Here is a 9,233-nt window from a genome sequence, read left to right as displayed (position 1 = left end):
AAGCACATCACTTTTCAAAACAAGGAATCTATATGCAACACTATGTTCAGCATATCCAATTAGCATGCAATCAGCAGTTTTAGAACCTATTTTTCTCTTTCTAAGTTCAGGCAAAAGAACTTTAGCAAGGCACCCTAAATATTTCAAGTTAGGTTTATAACCCCTCCATAATTTATACGGAGTTTTGCCAGTTCTTCTATGTGGTATCTATTTTGTAATTGACATGCAGATAAAATAGTTTCACCCCACAAATTATCAGGAGCATTAGAACTAACTAACATAGTGTTCATCATCTCTTTCAATGTTCTATTTTTCCTTTCAGCTACTCCATTTGACTCAGGTGAATAAGGCGGAGTTACTTCATGAATTATTCCATTTTTTTCACAAAAATCATTTAAAGATTAATATTCTCCACCTCTATCAGATCTATTTCTCTTGATTTTTCTACTAAGTTGATTTTCAACCTCAGTTTTATAAGAAATAAAAGCATTAAGTGCATCATCTTTATTTCTAAGCAAATACAACTTAGTATATCTAGAAAAATCACCAATAAAAGTCACATAATATCTTTTACCACCTCTAGTCATAGTCTGCTTTAAATCGCCTAAATCAGTGTGAATCAAGGATAACAATTCAGTTTCTCTATCTACAGAAAAACAGGTCTTTCTAGTACTTTTAGCTTCAACACATATTTCACACTTGTTAATAATATTTGAGTCCAAACTATATATTAATCCTAGCGATTGCATTTTCTTTATATACGCGACATTAACATGTCCCAGTCTAGCATGCCACAAAGAAATTGACTCAACCATATAAGCAGAAGAAGATGCATTTTTATTGTTAGTATCGGAAATATTAAGCACAAATAAACCATGGTTACAATATCCATTGCCAACAAAAATATCATTTTTGGTCAATACGACCTCATTATTTTCAAATGAAACCTTCACTCCAACTTTCCTAATAACCCCACAGAAACCAAATTGGTTTGGATATTAGCAACATGCAATACATCACTCAATGCTAGAGTTTTACCAGATGAGAGTTTGAGAAGAATTTTTCCTTTCCCAAGATAAATAGTTTCTTTTCCTTCCTCAACTTGGGTGTAAGACAAAAATTCATTTTTGTTTGCACATATGTGCCTAGCAGCGAGTCTATCACCCAATCTCTCACATTGGTCACATTATTTATTTGGGAAATGACCGCAACAACTATATTATCCGCTTTAGTCAAATTTAATTTTGACTTAGCGAGATTGTCATTTATCCCAATTCTCTTGCATTGAGGTGCATTTTTCTTGAAGGTTTTAATATTAGCATTGGATATGTAACCATGTCTGTTCGCATACCTGTGTTTTGACATTAGTGTCTGCCAAAGTTGTGGATGCAATAACGTATTTGCAACACCGTCAATATCTGGCTGGACGGCTGGAACAGTAGCAGAGACAACACCAAAATTGGTAGCACCATCAAAGATTTCCGCAGTAGTATTACTTGCCATAGTTTCTTAGATTGTAGGGAAATTACACGGGAAAAATAACAATAATAATACTCCAATAATATTATTTGTAAGCAGATACATGAATTGGCTTGAGTCGTGCTGGGCACTGTCCTAAGAAACTATTTCAGCAATGTAAAATGTTTTCCCAGGATTAAACAAGCCCATCTCTATTTATTTAGAGGATACAGGAATCAGAAAATCAAATGTTACAAACCCAACTATTTAAAAGAGGGGAACAAAAGAAGTTAAACTGCCAAAAAGAAAGATAACAAAGGAAAGTTGGTGAATAATGAAATTAGAAGGAAAGAGAAGAAGGATTTCTTTTTGTCTTGTTGATGATGAAAATGAGTGATTGGAAATGGCTATTTATAGCCTCATTTGCATGAAGTTTTGTTGTGCATGGCAAGACGGTGGCTGATGGATTTTGCCACTTTTCAAAAGCTTCTTGCCATTTATCTCTTCCCTCCTAGAAGGCTTGCCACATGTCCTTGGGTAAAACATTTGTTCACTTTACTTGCATGCGTCTTGCCACATGGATGGACATTTGTCCACCTTTTTGGAAATATCACAACAAGATCTATATTTGCAATGTGACAATTGTCAACACAGCCATAGCAAATAGAATCCCCAAGTCAAACTCAGTGGAGACATACAACAAATAAAGAAGTAGATGAACGAAAAGAAACCCTCCCTCCCCCTTCTCCACACGACACACACATACAAAAAGGATCAAAACCAAACCAACTTTATGTACCAACACAGTATCCCACAGTCAAACAAATAATTAGAAGCAGACCAACAATTATCTTCAACCAAACACAAACTCCTCTCAAAGAAACACACACACAACATTGAGATTAATTGGGTCGATACAATATTTGACCAGCATATGTAAATTATCGATCAATATGCAAATCTGCATGTAATTTTTTCTGAATGTGAATATAGAGAAATGGAAACTTCCTCATGGCCACCCTCTTGAGAAAAAAAATCTCATTGTCTTTCTCTCTTCTTTTTTTCCACAGATTAAAACCAAAGTCAAATATAGCCTACCAAACTTTTTTCCTTATTCATCCTACTACTCAGAAAATGTCAACCGGTGTCAACTTTTCCCGGTCATGGCCATTTCTGTTTCTCTGTTTTTTCATCTTGATTTCTCCTTCTCATCAACAAAATGAACTACAACTCCTTATGCAATTCAAATCCACCCTCAAAATAACACAAAGTTTAATACATGGACACCTGAGAATAACATTTGCAACTTCACTGGAATTACTTGTGATTCTACCAGCCAATTGGTCAAAGAAATCTTATCTTTCAGAACAGATCTTATTTCGGGTTGTCTCTTTTGATTCATTACTGGGCCGTCCTTCCTCAGTCATAAATTCCTTTTTCAAACACACATACATACATAAATCATCACAGTTGAGAGCATACTTCTAATCAAATCAAATTTATTGATGAAGGGTTATGAGAGACATAATTCCAACAGACAACTAATCAATTCATCACTGCACTGCCAGAAAAACATAAAAAGTAAAAGGAAGAAGTTGGACCATGTTGATGCCAACAACTTTCCTCGAATTCCTCATCAGTCAGAAAATACATAAGAAAGGCCCACTAATTCTTTTCGGACCGAAAAGGCCTGATTACAAAAAGGGTTGAACTTTTCCATTTTCACTCCTACTCATGTAAAATTATAAATCCAAACTGTAGAGGGGAATGAGGAATCAACCTTAAATTCAGTAAAAACAAAGTCTTTTAAGAAACACAAATTGCAGTACAACTCAGCTTCATCCACTGAATACCAGCAAAACTGCAATGTCAAAACTTCAAGACGCTGAAGTCATAGTACAATATGACAATTTCATATGATAGTAAAGGAATCCATCGATTTTCAGAAGATGCAAAGTGAAAAGGGCCTCTCATAAAGATAATTAAGTTGTTCATTTTTTCTCTGACGTGTCTTGATTTGCAAACCATTTCCTTCCTAAAATTATTAACACATGCACCCTCTTATGTAACAAACAGACTCTTCTATATACCAAACATTAGAAGCTAAACAAGCCACAATTTTCAGTCTGATCACACCCTTTAAAAAACAAAACTCACATAATTAAACAATAAACTCAAAACCCATTAAGTAAATAACATAAAGAATGACTAAAAGAAAACAAAAAGAAACAAACTTTAGCCTTGAAAGTCTAGTGCAATGTTCTTCCTCAGCCAAAGATTCATCTAGTACAGACTTGCCTTGATCAATAGAAACCTTAGAAGCCAAAATCTTTGCATTATTTTTAACACCCAATTGGCTTAATTTCTCGGTCCCGTCACCATCTTTCAACAATTTACCAGCACACATAAGGTTGATCTGTTCAAGGCCTGATCTTTTTGCAATTTCTTCTACTACTCCACTCCATCCCCACCAATCTTCAATTTGCTGACCCCATATATGCATAATTTTGCAGAGAAGAATAGAGTTGTATGTATAATTTAAGACTTTTAACTAGGGAAAAAATGCATAAGTACCCCCTGATCTATACCCGGATTTCCAACTACACACTTTTTCTTTGCGAAAATCCTATTAACCCCCTAAACTTATTTTAAATGTAATTATTTACACCCTTAACGCCGACGTGGCAGAGTGTGTGTCTTTCACTCTCCTTTGGGAGAGTGAGAAGCAAGAAAAAACGATTTTCAGATTATTTTTTATTCTTTTTTACCATTTTTTCTTACTTTTTTTTCCTTTTCCTTTCCCTTTTTCTTTGTCTTTTTTCTCTTACTTTTTTTTCCCGTTTCTTCTCTAATTCCGGCGGATATTCATTCACCGGCGACTTTGAGGGTGTTTGGATTGGCTTATTTTAAGTGCTTAATGGTTTTTAAGCACTTTTTTGGTTTGTGTGGTGTTTGACAATAATAAAAAGTGCTTAAAAGCACTTACTTTTAGGCATAAAAAGTACAAAAATAAGCCAAAAGCCAAAAGTTAGGTATTACCAACTTATGGCTTTTGGCTTTTAGCTTAAAAACTACTTTTATAAGCCAATCCAAACACCCTCTTTGTATAACTGTTTTTCTTCAATTTTTTCTTTCACACACAAATTAAACTCTCAAAAAGATCTATTCGTAAGCAAAGCAAAATACACTCAAATTTGGGGGAAAAAATTCATCATCGGAAAACCTTCCTACGCCGGAAAAAAAATGATGTATTGAGGATAAAAATCTGTCGCCGGAAAAAAAAAATTCGCCGGGAAAAATGGTGTTTGTGAAATTCCGACGACCACCATTTTATGCCGCCGGTGACCAAAACAAAAAGAAAGAGAATGAAATAACCAAAAAAAATGAGAATAATAAGAAATAAGAAAAAAGGATAAGAAAGAGAAGAAAGAATAAAAAAAGTATTAAAAATACATGTGGGGGCGCGTGTAGCTCACCACTTGCCAAGAGTTTGGTTGTCAGCGTTAAGGGTGCAAATAATTATATTTAATATAAGTTTAGGGGGGTAATAGGATTCCCGCAAAGAAAAAGTGTGTAGTTGGAAATCCGGGTATAGGTTAGGGGGGTACTTATGCATTTTCCCCTTTTAACTATGTATGTTTTATTCCTGTTTTGTGGCTCCAAATGCAATACAAATTTTATGAGTCTAACGATGAACACACGAGATAATATGCATGAGTGTTTGAATTGTGTTTTGGTATTTCAGAAGAAGATTACATTTCAAAACAATCATTTCCGAACGCAAATGTTTATTTTCTTTTTTCTCTCAAACTAATATGAAAAAATTGCAGTAGCTTTATGCCGGTTGGTATCAAAGATTTTGAAAAATTTGGATTTGTAATCAAGTATACTAACCTCATATTGCCGCGACATATTCCGAGTAGAGGAGCATCCACAAAGCAATCGCAACAATAAACTTAAGCGCATTCAAAAACAACAGCAAGATGTAGCTTCGCTTGCATCCCAAAATAGTAGCAAAAGATATTTCACTGGAAAAAGTCCTAACAGATGATAGTCGTTCAAGTTGCTTGTCTTTTCTATAAAGTTGAATCTCATATTGAATTTTGAAGGAACAGAAATTTCAAATACCTCTCAGCATTTTTTCGGAGGGGAAATTTTCATTTCCGCCTTACATTATTGTAGGACCATTGTCTTTGCTTGTTGTGTGTGGGTGCTCTTGCTTCTCTGTGGCAACATGTTCAATTTTTCGTTTACTTCCTTCTGCAACTTCCTTGATGGTGGCTGGCATTTGTGAGATGACCAAATTAATTTTGTCCATGAAAGACAAAATAACTAACTTTCCTTGCACTGGGTCATTGTTTCTTGTAAATAACTTTTTTATTTGAATCTTGAAGATCTTGCCAATCAGTACCTTTTGCGCGTTCACAAGTAACAACAGTCCTTTATGGAAATACAAAATTGGTTATTTATGTGTGAGAGAAGGCTCAACTTGGAGAAGATACTTGTTTGTGCTTTTTAAAGTTAACAATGTACCTTGACATTACAGATATCATGAATCTCTTCTGAAGTGAGAAGCAATATTTTTTTGCATGCTCGTCGGAAATAGTTGCTGTTGTAGAATCGCTCTGGTCCGTGAGCGTCACTTAAAATTGGCACCTAGTTGTAACATAAAATGATTGCTTAGTTAAATAGATGGTGAATATATGATATTAAAGTGGAAGAATGTTGTTGCATGTATACCTGGGAACCAACTGGGTAGATCAACGATAATTAGTACAATAGAACTTTCTCCGTGAGATAGCTCGTGTGAAGTGTTGTTTGCAGTCCGAACAAGCTAGGATACAGAATCGTTGGTTCTCATTTTGCAATGCGACTTGAGCCTGTATGTGGAATATTTGGCCCTGGAAAACGCAAGGATGTTGCATATTAATTTTTTGTTATTAGAGAATAAAGGTAAAAATTTGTAACAGTACATATATAAATATTTAGTGTACTTACTGGATCTTGCTGCGGATTTCTGCAATTGGTACTATCTGTTCTTCGAAAGGAACAAATAAAAGAGAGCATGTTGGACTTGTGCTCTTCATTGTGTACGCAATAAGCATTTGCTCATTTTGTTGGGCCCTTCAAGTATGTTAAAATTTCAAAATTAGTTCTTGTATACGTTCAAGCACATACATGACCAATAATATATTGATAGAGAAAAAAATCTACAATACCATGTTCTCAGTGCATTTGCTTGTGGGATGGAGGATTGATTTCGATTGTTGTACTGAATCTGTTAATCAATCCTACATGCATTTGGACATTCTGTTCTAATTTTGGCCTCATACAACTATTTATATAAATTTGAAAAGTCAAAAATAAGAGCTTACCGGAGAAATAGGTGGGGGTATCTAGACTTTAATTCTTCCCCCGCTTCCCACATCATCTCTTCCATATTCTTGCTTCTCCATAAAACCTTCACGGAAGCTACTTCCTTATTCCGTAGCTTGCATATTTGTCGGTCTAGGATGACAACCGGAATTTCCTCGTATGACAAGTCCTCTGTAATCTGTACATCATCTGTGGGCACCACTCGGGTAGGATCGCCAATGCACTTTCGTAACATAGATACGTGAAAAATCGGATGGACAGACTCCGATTCCGAGGGCAATTCTAACTTATAAGCTACTTGGCCCATTCTCTGAATGATCCTATAGGGCCCAATATACCGTGGGCTAAGTTTGCCTTTCTTGCCAAACCTCATCACACCATTCATAGGTGACACCTTTAAAAATACCCAGTCATTAACCCCGAACTCTAGATCTCGTCGCCGCATGTCAGAAAATGACTTCTGACGACTCTAAGTTGTCAACAATCGCTCCCGGATGAGCTTTACTTTTTCTATGGCCTGTTGAACCAGGTCTGGCCCATGTAACTACCAAAAGAATGGATATATTTTTATTTCATACTTTTCCATCAAATCCGAGAATAGTTCGAGCATTCTAGGATTTTTCTGTCACTCATCACTGTCAGAAGGAACAATCATCTAATTCGTTTTTATTGGGTATCACTCCTCCTATCAATCTATATCAAAATAATTTATTTATAAAAATAAGAAAAAAATGAATGCTACAAACAACCCCAAATTAGTGCTTCATACCCCTTTATTAATAGTCACAATCATTCAAATTACAAAGCTAAAAGTAACAAATTATCATTTCCCAAGTCTAAGAAATAAATTGTTACTTCCCAAAGCTAAAAAAACAAGTCGTGACTTTTCATTCTTTTAATACTTTTCTACAAAATATTCTTAAAATTATTTTGATACACCAACATATAGGCAAAAAAACGTAACCCGTTTATTTTGATAACACCAACATACCAACAACAATAATACATGAACCATATGTTTCAAGACTCCTGGTAAGTATGGAAGAAAAGAAACTTTTTTTTTAAAATTCCTCCTTATCATGCATGGCTTTTTTTTTTTAAACCTTTGATTCATGTTGTTTATGTTATTGTTTATCGAATTGTTGGGTAGTTTTAACGTTGTATGTGGCGGACAAAATATAAGGAATCATTATTTTTTTTCATGTCAATAAATTTGTATTATTTTTATTATCGATTATTTTCATGTGTGAACAAATAAATGAATTTTATTACTTAGTCTACCCGGTGAAGTATGATTTTGGTTTCTTCTTTTCTTGCATATGTTGGTTCAACTTATTCGATAGGTTACTACTATAACAAGTTTTGATTTGGTTTCTTTTCTGTTGGTCCATTTTGGAGATTATTAAAGAGAGATGAGTTTGATTTCTGTGTGGTTTTTATCCATTCATTTTTGTTCACGTGAAAGAAGGAGAGGCCAACATTATCATTTGATACAAAATATGTTTAAGAGTAGAAATTAAAAAAAGATAATAAAAAGTTATAAATTTTAAAAATATATATGCCCAACTTTTATTATTTTCAAGAGCGACGATAAAATCAAGCACCTTGATATCATATAGTATATATGTTATTGTTTCATCATAGCAGAGTTTTAGTAATTATAAAGTTAAAAAACTATCTATAGTTGGACCCAATAAATCTAGGAATGAAGTATATGATAATCCTTAATTAAGAAAATTATAAAAAATAATAAGATATATGATTAAAAACAAATTGATTATCAAGCTATCATATTATTTTTTTATAGATTAAAACATAGAATTTTTTTTTTTCTGCTCGCTTGAAGAACTACTTCTCTCAATTAGCTGATTCTATTTGTGTATTTAAGAATAAATAATAAATAGATTTTTAAACAAAATAAAAAAACTTTAAAATCATAAAACCGTTATGTTTTATTACTGAAAGCAAAAAATAAAAATGGTAATTTCTAAATTTGAGTATGAAATTGTAAAACTTGAACAAACTTTAAGTATTGATTATATTGACTAAAATGATGGATGACTTCTAAGGTAAAGCTTCTTTTTTGTTGAGTTGGCCAAATAGAATAAACAATCATCATTTTTGTACTTAAACTTTTGTCTTCACTTTTATTCTATAATTCAAACACAAATTTAAATATAATATTTATATTACTTAAAATTTTACACTTAGAGACATAAAATACATGCGCAACACGCATGCCGTGAGACTAGTTTACTTAAATGTCATTTATTGCTAGTTACTCCTCCATTATTACTGATACTTTTTAGAATATTTGAATGATTAATTAGCTACATTTTCAAAACTTACATTAAATGATTTATGGAAAAAATTATTAAATTTTTTTTTCCTGAAAAAGC

Source organism: Nicotiana attenuata, chromosome 3, assembly GCF_001879085.1.
Source record: "Nicotiana attenuata strain UT chromosome 3, NIATTr2, whole genome shotgun sequence".
In the NCBI taxonomy this organism is placed as follows: domain Eukaryota; kingdom Viridiplantae; phylum Streptophyta; class Magnoliopsida; order Solanales; family Solanaceae; genus Nicotiana; species Nicotiana attenuata.
The sequence above is the reverse complement of the archived record's forward strand: the minus strand, read 5'-3'. Positions refer to the sequence as shown.